Consider the following 21,154-nt stretch of genomic DNA (forward strand, 5'->3'; position numbering starts at 1 on the left):
GAGGAACTAATGTATTCTGTTCCCATCCATATCTGTGTTTGGCAAATGCCAGTGCATTGATTCTGCTCACCCTGGAATCATCAGTTTGCTTGGGTGAGAGTTGGGGATAATTGCCTTACCCATGAACTAGCTGACTCACAGTAAACAGGCAGTTTTCCTTCTTCCTGAAGATACACACGTAGCTACATCCAAAAGGGAAAAAGCCACCCACTTACACATACTTGGGTACCAAGTACTCTAAGGAAAGACATCCTGTCTCATCTTCATGCTAGCCTCACCCAATAAATTCAAGATACAATAAATTAAAAAATAAAAATGTGGGTTAGGAAGATGGTGCAGTCAGTAAAGAGCTTGCCACAAAGGAATGAAGTCCCGAGTTCAGAACCCCTGCACCACTTAAAACCTGAGCATGGGGGCTGGAGTGATAGCTTAGCGGTTAAGGCCCTTGCCTGCGAAGTCTGAGGACCCATGCTTAACTCTCCATATCCCATGTAAGCCAGATGCACAAGGTGACAAAAATGCACAAGGTCACACATGCACAGAAGATGACGCACACATCTGGAGTTCAAATGCAGTGGCTAGAGGCCCTGGCACACCAATTTTCTCCCCCCCCCCCCCACACTCACTCTTTCATAAAAAAAAATTACAAAAAAAAAAAACCTGACCTGGTAGCATATGCCTTTAATCCAAGCCCTGGAGGATCCCTGAGAATTGCTGACTAGCTAGTCTAGGGAAACTGGTGAGTCCCAGCTTCAGTGAGAAACACTTTGTCAAAAATAATAAGGTAGAGGGCTGGAGAGATGGCTTAGCGGTTAAGCACTTGCCTGTGAAGCCTAAGGACCCTGCTTCAAGACTCGACTCCCCAGGACCCATATTAGCCAGATGCAAAAGGGGGTGCACACGTCTGGAGTTCGTTTGCAGTGGCTGGAGGCTCTGGAGTGCCCATTCTCTCTCTCTCTCCCTCTGCCTCTTTCTCCCTCTGTCTGTCACTCTCAAATAAGTAAAGAAAAAAATTAATAATAATAATAAGGTAGAAAGATGACTGCAGTAAACACCAGATGTTGGCCTCTGGCCTCCACACATGCATACTCACAGGTGCACACACACATGTGCACCCACATACATACATTCTTATACACTACACATATGTACACAGGCAAACAAAGGAAGAAAATTTGTATATAAAAAGTCCTATAGCAGGCTGGAGAGATGGCTTAGTGGTTAAGCGCTTGCCTGTGAAGCCTAAGGACCCCGGTTCAAGGCTCGGTTCCCCAGGTCCCACGTTAGCCAGATGCACAAGGGGGCGCACGCGTCTGGAGTTCGTTTGCAGAGGCTGGAAGCCCTGGCGCGCCCATTCTCTCTCTCCCTCTATCTGTCTTTCTCTCTGTGTCTGTCACTCTCAAATAAATAAATTTAAAAAAAAAAAAGTCCTATAGCGCTAGAGATATGGCTTAGCAGTTAAGGCACTTGCCTGCAAAGCCTAGGGACCAAGGTTCAATTCCCCAATACCCACGTAAGCCAGATGCACAAGGTGGTGCTTGTATCTGCAGTTCGTTTGCAGTGGCTGGAGGTCCCAGCATGCCCAATCTCTGTCTATCTGCCTCTTTCTCTCTTCCTCTTTATTCTCTCTCTCTCTCTGCAATCAATCAAATAAATAAAATATTTTTAAATGTCCTATAATCACTACTTTTGAAAAATGGGCAGAAATGCTTCAAAAAATACACAAAAATGCTGTTTTTCAGGATGCCAACATGCATCATCTATGGTCCTTACTTAATCTTAGTGAATACATTTGTGGTAGTTGGAAAGTATTCCCCCCACACACACCCAATAGACTCAGGTGTTTTTATTAAAACTTGGGTTTCCAGCCACCTGGTGTCACTGGGGGCAGATCCCGGAGTCCAGCTCCAGTGTCACTGGGGGTGGAACTGATTTCTAGCTGTGGCTGGGACCCTGCTACTTTGCTGTGCATTTGTGCTTGATTTGGGGGTGTGCTGGCTGCTGGCGGTTTCCCTCCGCTTGCATCTGTGAAGGGGGACCAGTCAATTCCACCATTATGACCTCTCCCTGGATCCGCGGAGCCTGAAATAATTCCTCTTTCCCCCATAAGCTGCGTGTTCTTGGACGTTCATCCCAGCAATGTGGAGCTATCTACAATGCCATTCATTCTCTTTTCTCTTTCCAATGAGTTCAGAGAATCTGAAGTAGAAACTTGACAAAGCTCCATGTGTTTCTCATACCTATCACTGTGCGCTGCTCAGTGGTTTTATTGATTGTGAGACAGCAAACCACACCCACCACAGTTTTGTAATCTACATTGACAGAAGTACAGACATACTTGTGTTGAGAACTTCTACTTGGACTCGACCAGTGGGTAACATCTTCCAGTGAGCATAGCTTGTGAGCTTCATTCTTGCATGCTGGTGCGGTGAGGCTCATCATTTTGAACTAAATTCTTTCATTGTGCATATTTCTGTATAACTCAGGAAGACACTTGATGTGCAACCTTGATCTATTAGTTAAATGTTTGCAAAGGTTTCTGATAGCTTCTTTCAAATATTTCTCTTGATTTGTAAGACTTGCAAATGTATTCCAATTAATTGGCCCTGACAACAGGGCTTAAATTTGCATGTATATACATATAAATATGAAAATACAAGCATAACTCTTAAATGACGTTCCTCAACTAAATAACATGTTGACTTTTAAACAACTTTGTTAAACACAGCAATCCTAATTGCAAACATAATTCTTCCAAAATTAAAAAACAAATCAGTACATTTTTTCCTCTTAGTTTCTGTTCTTTTTCCATTCCCCAACTCCCATCCATAATTCTTAACAAAATACTTGAAGGTTAAATTTAATTTTTAAAGGAAAGTTACTCCCTCCCCCACATAAGAAGGCAACTCCGGAACACTGACTGATCTGTCTGGAAATGCCTGCTTTCATTAGTTGGAAAGTAAATTAGAAACTCTGTGTGCATATTACGGTTCTCCCCAGCTTTAGAAAGGAAAAATAATGGCTAGTATCTTGGGGCTTTCTTGTTTATTGGCTTTATAACAAAAATGTCAGCTAAACTGAACTCTGGACCTATCTTGTTTATGATGTCATGAAGTAGGAAAGCTCTCTGGAGAGGGTGTGAGATGCTGAATGGAGGATGAAACAAAATTACACAACTGAGGTCCTTATGAGCAGGGAACTAGCTGGTTACACACTGGATTTCGGCTTCAGATGGAGATAATTAAGTGTTCTATGAAACATGTGAGAAATTTGCATGTACTAACCTTCACCATCTTTGAAACAATAAGAAAAATGCTTCTGGTGTTTTCTGATATAAGCAACACAAATTTTCTTGAGAGATCTTTCTGGCATGGGATTTTACTTCCAAAATGAAAATATACGTTTGTGAAATCTATAAAAAGTAGACAATCCCCAAGACTGGCCTGCCCTTTGTTACTAAGGCTGTTTGCCTGCCCCACCTTGGAGCCTAACTTAGAACTGAGCGTTCTGAGTTACTTGTTCATAGTAAACCACGATAGTGTTGACTTTTCTGACAGCCATTAATGAAATAAATCCAGGGAAACTCAAGTCAACTATGCAAGGTTCACACAAAGAAGTCTGAAAGTTTAAAGGGTTTACCCTCTGTCAAGTAAAAACGAAGAATTAACTCATTAAAAAGATTCAGCTATGCCAAGTCCCCAAGGACATTCAAGGCTTAGTGGACAGTGTGTGGGCAAGATCAACAGGAGAAATAGCCACAGAATGGGAAATATTTCTGGTGTTTGAGTAATAGCAATAATAACACAACAGCTGAACTTATGGGTCAGAAAAGCTATTCACTATCAAAGGGCAGATTTAATAGATTAAGCCATTTTAAGTCAATCCATTTTAAATGGTGTCCATTGTCAGTATGCGTTTGAAAAATTCATCTAAAAGTGCAGAAACTTGCTATGGGGGGTGTGACAGTTACATCTGTACATCAGTTAAACTGATGGTGGTCATAAGTCATCACACCCAATGAAACTTTTTGCTATTTCTTAAGTGACAGAATCTAGCATGCTCCTTCCCCTTCTGGAGTTTTGCTGATGATAAAGGTTTGGACTGGAAAAGGCTCAGTAGGTCCTAATCCTCAGAGCTGAACTGTGAGGTCCCAAACCTGTGACAGGAAACAGAGGATGACTAAAAGGATTCATGGAGGAGAAACATATTCCCAGGAAGGTAGAAAATGGATCCCTGCTTCAAATAAACCACAGTCATATGAATTTTTTAAATTCAATTTAGTTGGTCATTAATAGCTTTTCTCTTGAATTCTTAGCAATTGGAGCCCTTAAGAAGTTGTTTAAAGTGGGAAATCAGTAAATGGCTTATTCATTTAAAGAAAACAAAATTGTCAGGCCTAGTAGTGCATAACTTTAATCCCAGCACTTGGGAGGCTGAGGTAGGAGGATCACCATGAGTTCTAGGCCAGCCTAAGACTACATAGTGAATTCCAAGTCAGCCTGGGCTGAAGTGAAACCCTATCTCAAAAAAAGGGGGGGGAGCTGGAGAGATGGCTTACCAGTTATGGCGCTTGCCTACAAAGTGAAAGGATCCAGGTTCGATTCCCCAGGATCCATGTAAGCCAGATGCACAAAGTGACACATGTCTGGAGTTTGTTTGCAGTGGCTGGAGGCCCTAGCATGCCCATTTTCATTCCTCTCTCTCTCTCTTTCTCTCTCACTCTCTCTCTCACCAAAAATCAGTAGCAGAGGTCCATAAGCTAGAAAAAGGCTGTAAGGGAGGGAGGAAAGGGAAGAACTTTAGGGGATGGAATTGTATATAAGTAGAAGAACAGATAACAGGGAGGGGAAAGGCTTAAGCTAGGTCAGGGGAAGAGATTGTATAAAAGCAGGGTGGGAGGGGAGGATCAATCAAAATTCAAGATATTCTGAATAAGACATGAAAATCTACTTTCTTGAATAATGGCACATCCAGAAGCCATAGATTGTTACTAGAAAATTTTCAGTGCTAGGGATGGGATACCTTCCAGTGATAAAGAGGTATAAAGCCTGCTCTTGTCTGGATAAATGCATATATTACTCCCACAAAATTACCCTGAAAGCACTATACTCAATGTTTATATTCATATATTAATGCTAATCTCACTTCTGGTTAGAGAAGCTTCTCTTTTCAGATGGTGATGACCACTGGGATGACCCAAAAGGGAACATAGTACTGAGAAGAAGGGACAGAGGAGTGTCCAGCACTGAAACATCTCACACCCTCCAAGACTCAGGGTCCATTGTGGAAGAGGTGGCGGAAAGAATGTAAGACCCAAAGGAAGGGTACCACTCCTTACATACAACTGTATGGACAGAAATTGACCTCTCAGTGCCTAGCAATACCTACATAAGACCCTCATAATAGGAGAAAAAGATGATGACATCAAATTAAAAGAGAAACTAATGGAGAGAGGGTAGGGATATGACAGAGAGAAGAGTTATAAAGAGGAAAGCAGGGGAGGGGAGGGGTATACCATGGTTTGTTGTCTGTAAGTATAGAAGTTGTCAATAAAAAAAAATGTGTATATATATATATAAAATAAAATTTAAAGAAAACAAAATTGAAGCTGGAGAATATATTTCTAGTTTATTATTATTTTCCATGAAAATATGAATTTAAAAAAATAGCTAAAATAAAATAAAAATAAAACTTTCATAAATATTGAAAAGAGTTGTACTAGGTTGTTTTATTTTTCCCCTGGTACAAGGGATTGGAACTGGTTGGGCTCAAGCAAGCTGTGTGCTGTGGTCCACTTCACATTGCCTGGATGGACATCCAAACCAGACATAGTTCATGGAGGATGAGCTTATGTCAACTTACAGATCCAAGGGGAAGTTTCATCAATGGCAGAAGAAGCTAGCTCCCATTCATAAATGCAAGCAAAGAGAGACACCACCACACAGCCAGCACCACAGCAAGCACAAACGGGCAGCACAAGCAGGGACCCAGGCCAAGGTCAAACTGCTCTCTATACCTTTGGCCTGGAAATCAGATCTGCCCCCAGTGTCACCTGCTCCAGCCAGGCAGCTGGGGGCAAGCTTTAATAAACACCTGAGTCCACTGGAGGACATATATTTAAACTACCACACTAGGCGAGTGCTCTGCCACGGAACTACAGCCCCAGCCTGAATTTTACTTTTATTTTTTTTAATTTTCAGACAGGGTCTTAGATAAGTTGCCTCGAACTCACTCTGTAGTCTAGATAGGCCTTGAACTCCTGCATCTACTTCTCAGACTCCCAAGTAGCTTTCAGGCCTGTGCTACCAGGCCCAGATTTTGGGGGGGGGGGGGCGAAGAGAGAGAGAGAGTTTGTGTTTTTATTCTGCCTAAAATATTGATCCAAAACTCATTAGACGTTTCTGTCTTATAACTAATAGAATCTACATTGTATGTGTGTTCATATGTTCTCATCAGTGTTCAGGTGCATGTGAAGGCCCGAGGACAACCTTACAGGCCCAGTCCACCTTTGTGCTTGGTATAGCATCTCTCACTGGCCTGGAGGCGCTCCACGATAGCTAGACTGACTGGCCAGCAAGTTCCAAGGATCCATTTGTCTCCGACTCCCCAGGGCTGGGATTAAAAACACCTACACCCTGCCCATCCATTTTATGTGAGTACTGGGGATGGAACTCAGGTCTTCGTGCTTGCAAAGTAAGCACTTTGTTAATTGAGCTATCTCCCCAGTCAGAATTTACATCTTCACCATAGCAGTGCTCTACTTAGACAAATAATTAAGATGATGTAGTGACCAAGCAATCCCAGTTAAGATGTTTGACTTCCAAGAGAGATTGCTTAATGGTTAAGGGGCTTGCCTGCAAAGCCTAAAGACCCTGGTTCAATTCCCTAGTACTCATGAAAGCCAGGTTCACAAGATGGCAAATGCATCTGGAGTTGATTTGCAGTGGCTAGAGTCCCTGGTGCATCCATTTCTCTCTCTCTCTCTCTCTCTCTCTCTCTCTCTCTCTCTCTCTCTCTCTTTCTCTCTCTCCTCCCTGCCTCCCTCTCCTCAAGTAAATAAATAAAATATCTTTTAAAGTATTTGACTTCCACCATCGATCCATCTTAGGCAGCACAACATTATCTTAACAACATATGTAGCATATATGGTGATAAAACTTAATATAGAATCCTAATCTAGGTAATGAACCCAATTTATAAGACACAGCATCATTTTTAAATATCTTATTTGAGAGAAAGAGAGAGATAATGGGCATGCCAGGGACTCTAACCACTGCAAATGAACTCCAGACTCATTCACCACCTTGTGCATCTGGCTTTACGTGAGTACTGGGGATTCAAGCCTGGTCCTCAGGCTTCCCAGGCAAGTGCCTTAACTGCTAAGCCATCTCTCCAGCACATAAGAAAGCATTATTAACATTAGAAATTATACTCCTGAGGCTGGAGGAATGGCTTAGCAGCTAAGGTGATAGCCTGCAAAGCCTAAAATCTCATGTTCAAATCTCCAGATCCCATGTAAGCAAGGCGCACAGTGATGCAAGCATGCAATGTCGCACATGCACATGAGGGGGGGCACACCTCTAGAGTTCATTTGCAGTGGCTGAAGGCTCTTGTGTGCCCATTCTCCCTCTCTCTCTCTCTCTCTCTCTCTCTCTCTCTCTCTCTCTCTCTCTCTCTCTCAAATAAAATAAATAAATAAATTTAAAGAAAAAGAAATATACCCCTTTCTCCATCCCATCCCCATGCCCACACACCTGTCCCCAACACCTAAGGTAGTTCCCAACTCTTTCACTATCATTCCCTTGATTTTTCCTATAGATGCATCATGCATCTGTTATTTAGTGTTGCTTTGTTTTGAGCTCTATAAAAACATATTCAAATGCATCTAGTTTTCCTTGACATGTGTGTTTCCCTCAACACTGTGGTTCAAAGATTTATTGAACTAGAAAGCTTATGGTTATTGTGTGTTCGTGCTTACGTGGCTCGTTTGACATTCCAGTGGCTGAGGGAAGTCCACTTTGCCCATTCACCTGCCAGTGGATGTTTAGGTTACCTCAGGGTCTTGTTTTTATGACCAGTGTTGCTGTGGATATTTTTATGCATGTTCTCAAGAAGCTCACAAGTAAGTCTTCTTAGGATATAGAATGAGGACTGAGAATGGTGAGTCTTAAACATATGTTTGACTTTACAACATAAAGTAAACTTAATTTCCAAAGTGTTTTGTAAAAATTTTCCATTCATATCTGCACTCTTGCCCTTGCTTAGCATTGTCAGACATTGCTAAGCAAAGGACCCAGTGACACCACACCAAGCCTTGTGGCCACTAAGTCATGAGATGTATGGTGTTTTAAGCTGCTTTAGTGTATGGTGATTTGTAATGAAGCCGTAAGTAATATGGACATCTTAACTTTTGTCCCTATAGAAACAGTAAAACGGCATCTCAGTGTGATCATATATTTTATTTCCTCACTTATGAAATAAGGTTGAGCATTTTTTTTCAAATTTATTCACCATTTGTGTTTCCTTTTCTGAGAAATACCTCATCATATGTATTGTTTCCCTGTTTTACTACATAGTCTTTCTCCCATTGATTTGCAATTGTTTATATATTCTGGATATATGCAGTTTATGTCTTTCTTTATGAGTTCTCTTAAGGAGCAGACATTCTTAATTTTAATGCAGTAAGATTTAGCCATAATTTCCTTTATGGTTAATGCTTTTCATGTTTCATTTAAGTACTCTGACCAAGTGTTTTTAGAATATATCTTTCAGCAGAAATGTCCAACGGCTTCATTAATTTCTTGTAAATCTCTTCCTGACCCTTGGATATTTTTAAACACTGCCTTTTGAAATGTCTGCACTTGTTCAATTTGTTCTTTTCCCATCAGATCCTGGCTTGTCATTGCTTATATGCGATTCCAGCATTTTCTTAGTATCATTTGCATTGATATCACAGCATCTGGCATCTATTGTAAGGTTTGTAATTTTACCTTGCAACTGCTTTGCACTGTATTTTCATTGTCCTGTTGGATCTTAATCGGATACAATCCTACTAAAACAAAAGAGAAGTACTTTGTCAAAGTGGCTGGCAGTTACTCACAGGATGCTGGAGGACAGATGAGTAGGGTACAGTCACAGGAGTAAGCTCACTAGTGAATTTCTGCATTATAGAAGCCATCTTTTTCATGCAATATCTTCTAAATTAGAAATGGTAGGCCAAAAAAAAAAAAAAGCAAGATTAGTGGTATCAGCCACTCTTCCTTACAGAAGCAGCATGAAGGACGTGCCAGGCCCGGCACTGGGCCTAGGATGTGTCATTTCAATGACTCATCGCCACAAACGTGCAGCTCACTGTCATTATCTCCACATTCCAGTCAAGAAGCTGGTGCCCACAAGAGCCGATGGCTTTCCCAAATAAAATAAGAGCAAGACCAGGATTGGGATAGATATAAAACAGAACATCTCAAATTGAGATGAAAATATGTGTATAAATATCATTTCTTGCTTTTAACCACTATAGATCCTGCTTCTTATAGCAGATAGAGAAGAGAGAAGAAAGACTCTACAAAAAAAAAAAAAAAAAAAAACTGGTGGGTGTGAGAGCATCAAAGTGTCTAGCAAGCAGCCCTATGTGACTGGAGCCTGCAGGGTATTCAATATGGCTTAGTGGTTAAGGCGCTGGCCTGCAAAGCCAAAGAACCCAGATTCAGTTCCCCAGAACCCATGGAAGCCAGATGTACAAGGTGATGCATGCATCTGGAGTTTATTTTCAGTGGCCAAAGGCCCTGATACACCAATTCTCTCCCTCCCCACCCTCTCTTAAACAAGTAAAAATAAAATAGAAAGAAACATTTTAAAAAGAGAGTGAAAGAACTAGCATTATTAGAGCAGAAAGGAGGATCTGTATGTGTCTTGAAGGACAGACAGATGAGTTTGTCTTCCTTCATAGTACTAGTAATTTATCATGTTAACAATTTAATAGTTTATATATGTATTAATCTAATAAAATCTTCACACTGTAAGACATATATAAATCCACACTTCAAAGATTGAGATTAGAATCTATAGCACTTGCTTCCAACATGCAGTGGTTTGTTTCAGGTGCTCTCTACTTCCATAACTAGCCTACAGTCATGGAGAAGACCTAAATGAAGATACTGCCTACTAAGGGACAACAAAACAAGGGGTTGGAAACAAAGCAAAAATGTGCAGAAGGCATTTACATGATGGATGACTGGATGTCACGGGGGGGGGGGGGAGGAGGATGGAAGAGTCAGGAGTGATGGTGGCCTTTCAAGCTGTACAACCAGAAAAAGCTGCCACCCACTGACTATGTATGGCCAAGCCATAGAAGAGACGGTTCCAAGCAGAAGATGGTAGTCCAAGCTTAAATGAATGACCAGGGCATTCTTTTGACAAGCAAGGACTACAAGATGAGCCTAGCATGCCCAAGAAACCACCTCAATTTCATCCCCATCAAGGTTGATATCTGAAGTCTTAATAAGGAATGGAGTTTCGGAAGGGGAAAGCTGTAAAAGTGATGTTTGAGAACATTCTCTGTAGAATAGAATTGTCCTTTAGGGAAGAGGTAGAACAAAGCAAAAACCCAATGAATGAAAGAGAAAGAACAGCCAAGAGGGAAGAGAGTCTGCTGACATCTGAGCCAGGAAAGATAAGGCAGGAGGGTTGTGTAGAGGGTGTTGATGGCATCAAATCTGTATTGGTTTCTTTCTTCTTGCTGTGGACAAATATTTGACCAGAAGCAACTTAAGAAATAAAAGGGTTTATTTCCAGCTTATAGTTTTGAGGATAAGTTTCATGGTGGAGAAACTATGGTAGCAGGAGCATGCACCAGCTTGTCACATGATAATTAGTAGAAGGCAAACAGGAAGTGAGGCTGGGCTATAAGATCTCATGACTCACTCCCAGTAATCTACTTCCTCCAGCAGAGGTCGACTTCCTAAAGGTTCTATAACTTTCCCAAATAGAGCCATTAGCTGGGGACCAAACCCCTAAAAGGCATTTTACACTCAAATCACATCAGCCATAAAGGATAGGGCTGTGACCGCTTTTTCATCTATTTTAACATGCACTTATCCCTCCAGGCACCCACCCATCCTTTGGTCCACACATGTCTGCTAGATGCACCAAGTGTTATGCTATACCCCAGCATTATGATCTCTGAGGTCATGGTAGCCCTCATAGTCCCCAGCCATCATTCATGAAGCAATTGCTATATGCCAGTCCTTTTTTATAAACTATAACCAACCCTCTCAACAAGTAATGGTACTATTCACTACCTTTTTTGTTTTGTTTTATTTTTCAATGTAGGGTTTCACTCTAGCTCAGGCTGACCTGGAATTCACTATGTAGTCTAGGGTGTCCTCAAACTCACGACGATCTGCCTGCCTCTGCCTCCTGAGTGCTGGGATTAAAGGTGTGAGCCACCACGCCCGGCTTCTCACTATCTTGACCTTACTGACTGATGCACAGAATAGTGACTTGAGCAAGGTCCCTCGTCCTAGAGCTATAAAGGAAATCCAATTCCAAAAGATCATGTTCCTTCCTGTGGTTCTCAAGGAATTTAGAGTCTAACTGGAGAGAGAAGCAAGTATCTCAAAGGTTGTGCTAGGAACAATTCTTGGAAATTACAAACAATGCCACCAAACTCATAAAAGGGACAACTTTGGAAAGAGAAGCCCCCACCAATAGTGGTCCATCACCTCCTACAAAGGTTACATGGTCAGATCTATAAGCTCCTTTCCCCTGAATCAATCTCTATAGAACCCTTAGTCTGGGGTGATTTGTATAGGAATATGTGAAACAGCTACATTAACGCTATTGGTATTACAGAGAGAGGCTCCAGAAGCATGTTTCATTCAAACCCATATTCCTTGAACCTAAAAGAAAGTTATTCCTCTGGCCATGTCTAAATCAGCTAACTTAGAAGGTAGACCCTAAGCCTCCTGCACTTTCCTCTTTAAATCTGGGGCCAAGGGTCTGCCCAGGTAGTAAACTCCCAGTTTCCTCTCACTAAAGTGCAACTGAGATAGTAAACACAAAGGAAATGCTAGAGCCATAGGTTATTAGACCTGTAACATGAATGACAGAAAACATAGTTGCTATTCCTTAAGACATAGTAATGACAGTAATAGCTACAGCTCTTGAGCATATGCCACAAGCTCTGAAGAAAACTACCTACACATTATCCATGTGGTCTTCACATGTCAATGCCGATGAGAAAACCAGAGGTCCACTGAGGCCAGATGATCTGTCTATGACCACATACCCATCAACAATGAGTGAGGATTCAAGCCCAAGGTCATGGCCATCCATTTCTGCACTGGCACACTGGACTTCCAATTCCTTACCAGCACTCTCCTTCCACTACTGTCTGTCACCAGCCAAATCAGAGGGACAGTGGAATAGTGAGGGCTTTGGGGGGAACAGAGCAGCCATGTAGCTGTAGATCCACAGAAACTGTTGCATTTCGCAAAAAAGTATGTGGTAGAGCCAACGGGGCATGACTCGGTGAAACCCGCCTGCCTCAGAGCATCCTTTGGAAGGCCAAGCCAAGTTACATTTGAAAAACAAGAAATATTCTGATGGAATTAAAATTACTTTGGATATTAAAATTACTCTGGAATAATTCCAAGTAACTTAGAGTTCTCTTAATTGTATCCTAAAAAGCAGCCATGATATCCCAGGATGTGCTCTGAGCAGAATGGACTGCCTCCTTGTTCTGTTTCCGCCCATGTCCCTCTGTGCCCACCAGACTAAATCTTTGCCACGCCCTCACCTGAGCAGGTTATTTGGAGCCTTCTTGCCTTTTCAAGACCCTGCTCCAATCACTTCTTTTGGGAGGACCTGTCATCCTCAAGAACACAGGAAAGTCATCGACTTCTTTTTTTGTTTTGTTTTGTTTTTTGGTTTTTGTTTTGTTTTGTTTTGTTTTCAAAGTACAGTCCAGGTTGACCTGGAATTCACTATGCAATCTCTCAGGCCAGCCTCAAATTCACAGCAATCCTCCTACCTCTGCCTCCCAAGTGCTGGGATTAAAGGCATGCACCACCACATTGGACCCATCAGCCTCTTTATTTATTATTTTATTTTTATTTATTTATTAGAGAGAGAGAGAAAGGGAGTACCAAAGCCTCTAACCACTACCATTGAGCTCCAGATACATGTGCCACCATGTGCATCTGGCTTATGTGGGTTCTAAGGAATCAAACCTGGGTCCTCAGGCTTTGCAGGCAAGCACCTTAACTGCTAAGCCATCTCTCCAGCCCCTCAACCTCTTTTTGAATCACCTGACATTCATCTACTCGACTAGACAGGCTGGCCAGTGAGCCACAGGGGACCCACCTCTCCTCCTCCTCCCCTGTGGGAGGAGACATGAGCCACGATACCCAGCATTTTCACATGGGTACTGCAGATCCGAACTCAAGTCTTCATGCTTGGGAGGCAAGCACTTTACCAACTGAGCCATCTCCACAGACCCAAGCATAGGATGATTCAGTCTTAGTTTTCAGTGGTTCATTAAAGCTCATTCCTAATTTAGTACCATAGTAACACCATCTAAACATCCCCAACAGAGACATGCTTACAACTCTGACTTACTGTCTCTGGATTCATTGCTAAAGTATAACTCTGAATCAAAGAGCTGTCACGTTATAAAACCTTTATTATATCCTATCAAACTCTCTTTTAGGTAGTTTGCTTTAACTCAACTTGGCTTGCATTATCTAAATGTACTATTAGCCTCACTTTCTCATTTACACAGGGAATCACTGTCCTTTGCAAGTCTGATAGACAAAATTTAAAAAAAAATTATCCCTTTAGTTTTCACTCTTTACTAAAGAGGATATCATATCCTGCATGTTTCCTACTCATTCATAGTTCCATTGTGAACTATACACTTACAGTCCTTACCAACTTATACCCAGAAGTAATCAGCTCTTTAAATTCATTTGAAAAAACTATATAGTCAGGGGCTAGAGGGATGGCTTAACAGTTAAGGCATCTGCCTGCAAAGCCAAAGGACCCAGGTTCAATTCCCCAGGACCCACGTTAGCCAGATGCACAAGGGGGCACATGTGTCTGGAGTTTGTTTGCAGTGGTTGGAGGCCCTGATGTGCCCATTCATCCTCTCTCTCTCTCTCTCTCTCTCTCTCTCTCTCTCTCTCTCTCTGTCTCTCTCTCCCTCTTTCTCAGTCAAATAAATAAAAATAAACTATTTTTAAAATTGTTTTAAAAAACTATGTAGTCAGGATACTGATATTTATCTTGCATATTTGTTGCAAACAATATTCCAGGGTTGTTTTTTTTTTTGTCATCCCCTTCTTTAGAGTTTTCTGTTGTGGGCTTCCAGTGTAGCCATGGCTGCTAACGCTCTCACTAACCCGTTGCAGCTACTGCCACTAGAGCTGTGGACAAGTGCATAGGATCAGCTCATAATGTGATGAAGAGAGATAAAGAAATTATTGGTACGCTTCTTGGATTTGATGACTTTGTCAATATGGTGCTGGAAGATGTTACTGAGATCACACCAGAAGGAAAGATTACTAAATTAGATCAGAGTTTGCTAAATGGAAATAATATAACAATGCTGGTGCCTGGAGGAAAACGGCCTGACTTAAGACTGGATTTCCTGGCTTAGCTAGATTCTCCTAAAACAGCATGAAATAAAAAAATAAAAAATAAAAAAAATTCCCTTTAATACTTAGATTCTACACAGCTCAGTTTCCCATTAAAGGATAATACCTTAAAGATGTATGTGCCTAAGTTAATCATGGTTATCTTGGAAAATAAATTTTTGTTGTTTTTCTTTTTGGAAAACTAAAAATAAAGATGTTTTTTGATTTTTTTTTAAAAAGAGTTTTCTGTTACAAAGATGTTTCAAAGTTTTTGAAGTTACTACAATCCTCCTGTCTGCTTCAGCCTCTTAAATATTAGGGTATTTGTCACTACCCTGGGATTCAAATATGCAGAAAAAGTTACTATTATTTTTATAATTTGCCTTTGGTTTTGCAATACTAAAGATTGAACACAGGATTTCACACTTACTAGGAAAGTACTTTAACCATTAAACTATATCTCCATGCTCCTTTTTCTCAATTACTAATATTTATTTTGAGACAAGATATCACTAAGTTCACCAGGCTATCCTGAAATTCACTCTGGCAGAAGTAAACCTTGAACTCGCTCACCCCCACCACAGCCTTTCAAGAAGCCAGAACTACAGACCGGCCTGGACTACCTGGTTCTGCTTTCCGCTATATTTTTGTCTTTGCTATTATATTTAGTTCTTCCTTACTTCTAGAAAGATGCTCACATATGTGCACAGGAAACGCGCATGGGGAAACCCACAAAACCTCTTCTGCAGCCACGAAAACAGAAAAGAAAAAAACACTCAACTAAATTCCAGCTCTCAAAAGACGGACCTAGCAAAGACATACAGTGGAATTATCAACAGCGTGGTGTGTACCAACATAGATAGATCTCAAAAATATAATCCTGGTTGAGGATAAAAGAGAATGAATAATAATGTATGTCCTGTAAAACCATGTGTCTATGTAAAATACCTAAATATTCCTATCCATTGTTGGTAGGTGCCTTCATTTGCAGTGAAAACCCAAAACTACACCAAAGGTTCACACATCAAATTCACAGCAGCCATTGCCTCTAGGAAAGGCAGAAAAGAAATGAGAATTTGAAAAGGGGACAAAGAAGTCTTTACCTAATTTGAAAGTCTACTTGATCTCTCACTTGATCTTCTAAAATCTGAAACAAATGTGACAAAACATTAACACTTCCCATTTGGAGTGGAGATGAGATGCATATGCTACATTTTTCTGCATTGACATTGTATTCCAAACAAAAACATGACACAAGTACCACAACCATCCCCAAACAGCCTTTCTCCACCCCCAAGATTGCATAGAAATTCGTTAATGATTTACTCTAAAACTTCTTCAATATTTCTAAAAAGTTTGTATATACATACATATGTGTGTGTGTGTGTGTGTTAAGGATCTAACCTTTGCTTTTCAAAACAAAATTCTCAAGCATTTTGTCTGTTTCTGAATTTCTTTATTCTATTGTGCTGTGTAGGCGCTGCTTGTATACATGGTTTTCTTCTCTACTAGATTTTTGTCTATATCATAAGGACATTTTTAACATTTAAAATTTATTTATTTTCATTTCTTACAGAGGTTGTAGTTTTATATTGCCTGTCCCTCATCCCACTTTCTCTGAGGTCTCTCCTCAGGAGTTATTGGTGTTCACTGTTGGGTAAATAAGGTCACAGTCAGTCTTTAGCCAGGGTGGATGAGGAGAACTGTGCCTCAGAGTATTTCTGCCCCTCCTGTGACTCTTACAACGTCCCCATCCCCTCTTCCGCAATGGTCCCTGAGCCTTGGTGGTTCGGTTAGCTGTCTTATTTAATGTTGAGTTCTTTGTAGCCTCTGGGTCTCTGCTTCAATGTGTTTTGATCACCCACAGTGGTTTTGTGTGCCTTTTGCATCCCACCGTGAGCATAAGACCTGACACTCAGTGTTTGTTGAATAAGCGAGTGAATGAAATGGAGGCATGAATGGGTAGATGGAAGACTCAACTGTATAACTAAACAATTCTCTGCCAGTCCCATGAAGACTCACTCAGATCACATCAAGCATTCTCAATGGTGCAGAAAAAAACTTACAATCAAACTGACAGCCAAGCAGCATGCATCAAATTGACCTATGCTGGTCAGTGGGTCACCCACTGGCCCCATGTGGCTATCAAGCACTTGAAATATACATGGTTTGATCTGATACTCATTCAAGTTTTAATATATACAAGATACCACATACTTTCTGATCTGGTATATAGAAGCAGAAAAAAAATGATACAAAATGCCATATCAGTAACTAAAACTTCATTTCATGCTGAAACGGTATTAGTTTGAATAATTGGGTTTACCAATATATATCATTAAAATTAATTTCACTTCATTCTTTTAATGCTTTAGTTGGCTACTTGGAAATTTAACATTCAGATCCGGCACTCACTGTAAATTTATTGAACGGCTCTGAAGTAGAGCAACACGGTTGCCTTAGATCTAAAATTACAGAAGAAAGACATCCAGTTTTCACAGATGCCTAATTTGAATGCAAACCAACCACCTCTTTATATAAATAATGGCACGAAACTAGATGAAAAAGTATGAGGTCATTATGCCACACAGCCGACAACTTGGAAAATTAGACCTTGTGCAAATTGTTCCATAAAGCACTTAATAAAATTTTAGGGAAGTGGAAAATTGTGTATTAAGTTCTGCAATGCAAAGTAGATTTGTTTCCAAAAGAACGCCATAAGGAGAGAAGTAGCATGAGAAACAACTGCCTAGGAAGGGAGCTTTCTTGCTGCCTCCTCAGGTTTCAGCTGCCGGTGGACGGATCATTCCTGCATGCTCATGGGAGTCCCACCATTCCGGGCTTACAGTGCTTACGAACGCTGTCTGTCCTGGACAGGCAAGTGATGACTCCTGGGTAGCCCATGTGGGCCAAGTACAGAGTTGTCACTGTCAAAAAGAGCAACCCACACATATAACTGTTGGGAAGGAAAGAACTGGTCCACATCCATTCTGAAAATCCCCTTACCTGAACACACAGCTGCTCTCACATCCTCAACTTGAAAAATCTCTCTCTTGTGCTGCCCCTCACCCTCACCGTTCCGTTCCCTTGATTGTGTAGCTCAAAGGCCAGGAGAACTGCTCCGGCCCCAGCAAGGAGGGAGCTGGGTGGAGGAGCCGGCAGAGAGCATGCAAGGCTAAACCTGTGCAGCAGACAAGGAGACCAAAAGCCAGCCGTGCAAAGAGGGTTCGTTTCACACTTGATGCCCTGTCCACTCAGCAAGAGCTGGGACCCCAGAATGAAGAAGTAGAATGATTCCATGTATAACCCTAGGGTCAACAAGGGAAGCCCAGCAGATGAACAGAGAGAGAAAGAGAGAGGAAGCAGTGGATAATGACTAGATGACTCGTTTTGACTGAGGAAAAATTCAGGTCATGTCAGGCCTGGAAATATGAAAAGGATTTATCAAGTTAGAAGGGGTTGGGGATGTTCAATATCAAAGAGGAAGGGAGGCTTTCCAAAGAGACATAGTTTGGGCATCTATCAATTTCAGAAACAACACTCACTGAGAGATCTTTACATAACAGACATTGTGATAAACCCTTTTTTGTTTGTTTGTTTGGTTGGTTGGTTGGTTGTTGTTTTTCAAGGTAGGGTCTCACTCTAGCCCAACCTGGACTCACTATGTAGTCTAAAGGTGGTTTGGAACTCTCAGAGATCCTCCTACCTATGCCTCCCGGGTGCTGGGATTAAAGGTGTGTGCCACCACTCCCGGCTCTGATAAACACTTTTGAGTATTATGTGCCAAAGTGCCACAGTAATTTTTTTTTCTTTTTATCTGGTGGACATATTTAGTACACCTGAATATCCACAGCCAGTTGAACATAAATGTCATTAACCCAAGAGCTGGCTCTGCTGTGCTCTGGCTCCGGGTCGCACTTTGAATGACGCTGCCCTCCCCTCTCAGCTCTCGGCGCTGCCTGCTTCATGCAGCCTCCGCATCTCCCACTCCACCCAGCCCGTTCACCGCTCAGCTTTATTGTTCTGCCTCCAGCGCCTCCAGTCCACAGTGGGCAATGCTCAACTCCCTCACGCGTACAGGTACACTGCCGCCACTCCTTCCTGCCCTCCTCCATCCAGCTGTTCAGCCCTCGGGTCATCCTCCCCCACACACACACGCACAGCTCCCCACCCCAACGTCTGGAGAGTAAGATGAAATTGTACAGAGAGGCAATTTGGCCATATGACCCCCATACATGGATTCCTTTCTTCCCACTGCTCTGCACTTCTCATCTTCTTTCCCATGAACACTCAGACAGAATTGCCTCAGCCACCCCGGCTCGCTCTCTCCTTGCAGGACTCTAGATACAGTTGTCATGTCCTCTTGGCAGATGACATCATCCAAACAGACCCTGACCATGGCAAGACACCTGAAGAGATGGTGGTATTATCCTCCACTCCTGGTGCATGCATGTGCAAATAAATATGTGTAGACATTGTCACACACACACACACACACACACACACACACACACACACACACACATGCGCACGTGTCTGTGCTGAATCTCCCTCTCCCTGCACTCACATCTGACATCATGGAGCTAACCCCTCTCCTCCAAATATTCACCAACAAGAAAATGAGTTTCCTCATTGCACTCTAGGAATGGGGCTGAGACAGGAAGGGGCAGAGGTCTTGTAGGAGTGCGTCTTTTTTGGGGGTGGAATTGTAGGAGTTTTTGTTTGGTTTGTTTTGTTAATTTTCACTCTGTACATTCATTGTGCATGGAGCTCTGTTACCTAAGGACATTTCCCCACAAATACGTAAAGTACATTCAGGAGGCCATGGTTTATTTACTGTGCTCCTAAGATGTTTGGCTCTTTTACAACAATGTATTTGTGGGGTTTATGCATTTTAAATTTTGTCCTCAAATCTCTCACAGCTGAATGTCTGACAGAAACATTATATACATACATACATACACACATACACACACACACACACACACACACACACACACACACACACACACATATGGAAAGTCTGTTGCCTCTATTCTCTCAATTTCTCTTCCTTTCAAAGCTACCATCACATCCCTCCACATACAAAAACAAAAAATGCTCTGCAAGGCCCACTGTGGTGAGCTCCCTGTGGCAAACTCTTTCCTCAGTTCTATTCTCTTGACCAAAAGCTGATGACATGCTCACATCTTGGCATCCTCTCCTCCTTTGCCCTCTGTGGTACTGCCTTCTGAGAGCCAATGCAAACTTGGGCACACTTCACAGAAGACCCTGCAAATACCCTGTGGTGGTGTGTGTTTATGTCCCCCAATAGGCTCAAATATTTTATTGAAACTGTCACATGGATTTCCAGGCATCTGGCTGGAAGAGGTATCACTGGGGGACAGATCCTGGGTTCCAGCCCAAAGGTGTGCTTGGGGGAGGATCTGAATTTCAGCCTAAGGTTTGAAGGGTGAGTTCTGCCTTTGGTACCCTGATGTTTTGTTTGGCTGCCAGTTTGGGCTCTTGCTTTTGGTAGTGCTAGCTGGCTGGTGGTGGTATTTTTCTCTCTCTACTTGGATCTGTGAAAGGGGGGCAGCCTTTTTGGCCATGGTGGAACTTCCACTGGATCTGTAATCCTGAAATAAATCCCTTCTTCCCATAAACTGTGTCTGGTTTGGAGGTTTATCCTAGCAGCGTGGAGCTGACTACAACGAACCTAAATGGGCTTTCCCCTCCTTCCTTAAGGTCAAGAGCAGTAGGTTCACCTAAGCAATGCATGCATGCTGAGAGAGGCACTGCAGAGTAAAGAGCTTCTAAATGTGCCTATTTACACTTCACACAAACCCTCATCCTAGAATCAGCCCACAGCACACACCCACACAGCCTCCTCCTGCCCACGGTTGCCAGTCTGGGGAGAGCCAGAGACAAGAATACTATATCAGAGTTTCTATAACCCCTACCATTGCTCCAGGACCTTCTCACCAGCCTCCTTATACACAGAGCACCACAGAGCCACAAGGTAGGCAGCTCCCTTCTTGAGCCACTGCACACAGGTTCCCTCCTCCCTGGTCGCATCACAACACTTGGGCTTTGTGGGACAAGGTTCCACCTGGACAAGACTTTGAATAATGAAAGACCCATAGAAAAGGCAAGGATGAACATTCTCTGTAGAAGGAATTTCATTTTCAAAGACAAACAAGAGAATAAAATGAGATCAGTGTTCCAAATGCCTGTTAGAAATTAGTAAGTATGAGGACCAGATGGGGGTGGTGTAGACAGAAAGTCTTTACAAACAAAACTTGCTGGGCCAATGTTAGATACTTCTACCTTCCATCTACCCTGTGGGGTTGCTGAAGACCAAGTGATTAGACAATCAACGTGAAATTGCCCTGTTAACTGAAAAACACATTTATAACTTGTAATTATTCTTTGATACTTTACCTGTGGCTATACTAAGAGTCAGACTGTGACAATATTGAAGAAAATTAAAATATCTGTTAATTTCTTTTGGATCTGTGCTCCTAGAGTTATTTATC

The 21,154-nt window shown here is 42.0% G+C and overlaps 1 protein-coding gene and 1 pseudogene across 1 annotated transcript in view; one reads left to right on the plus strand and one right to left on the minus strand.

Moving 5' to 3' along the window:
* Cfap58 (cilia and flagella associated protein 58) overlaps positions 1–21,154 on the minus strand; it is a 113,451-nt gene that overhangs the window by 16,378 nt on the left and 75,919 nt on the right. The gene's annotated exons all lie outside the window — the stretch shown is intronic.
* Positions 14,379–14,659, plus strand: LOC105944056 (annotated as a pseudogene).

The sequence above is a fragment of the Jaculus jaculus genome, chromosome 1 (assembly GCF_020740685.1).
Source record: "Jaculus jaculus isolate mJacJac1 chromosome 1, mJacJac1.mat.Y.cur, whole genome shotgun sequence".
In the NCBI taxonomy this organism is placed as follows: Eukaryota; Metazoa; Chordata; class Mammalia; order Rodentia; family Dipodidae; genus Jaculus; species Jaculus jaculus.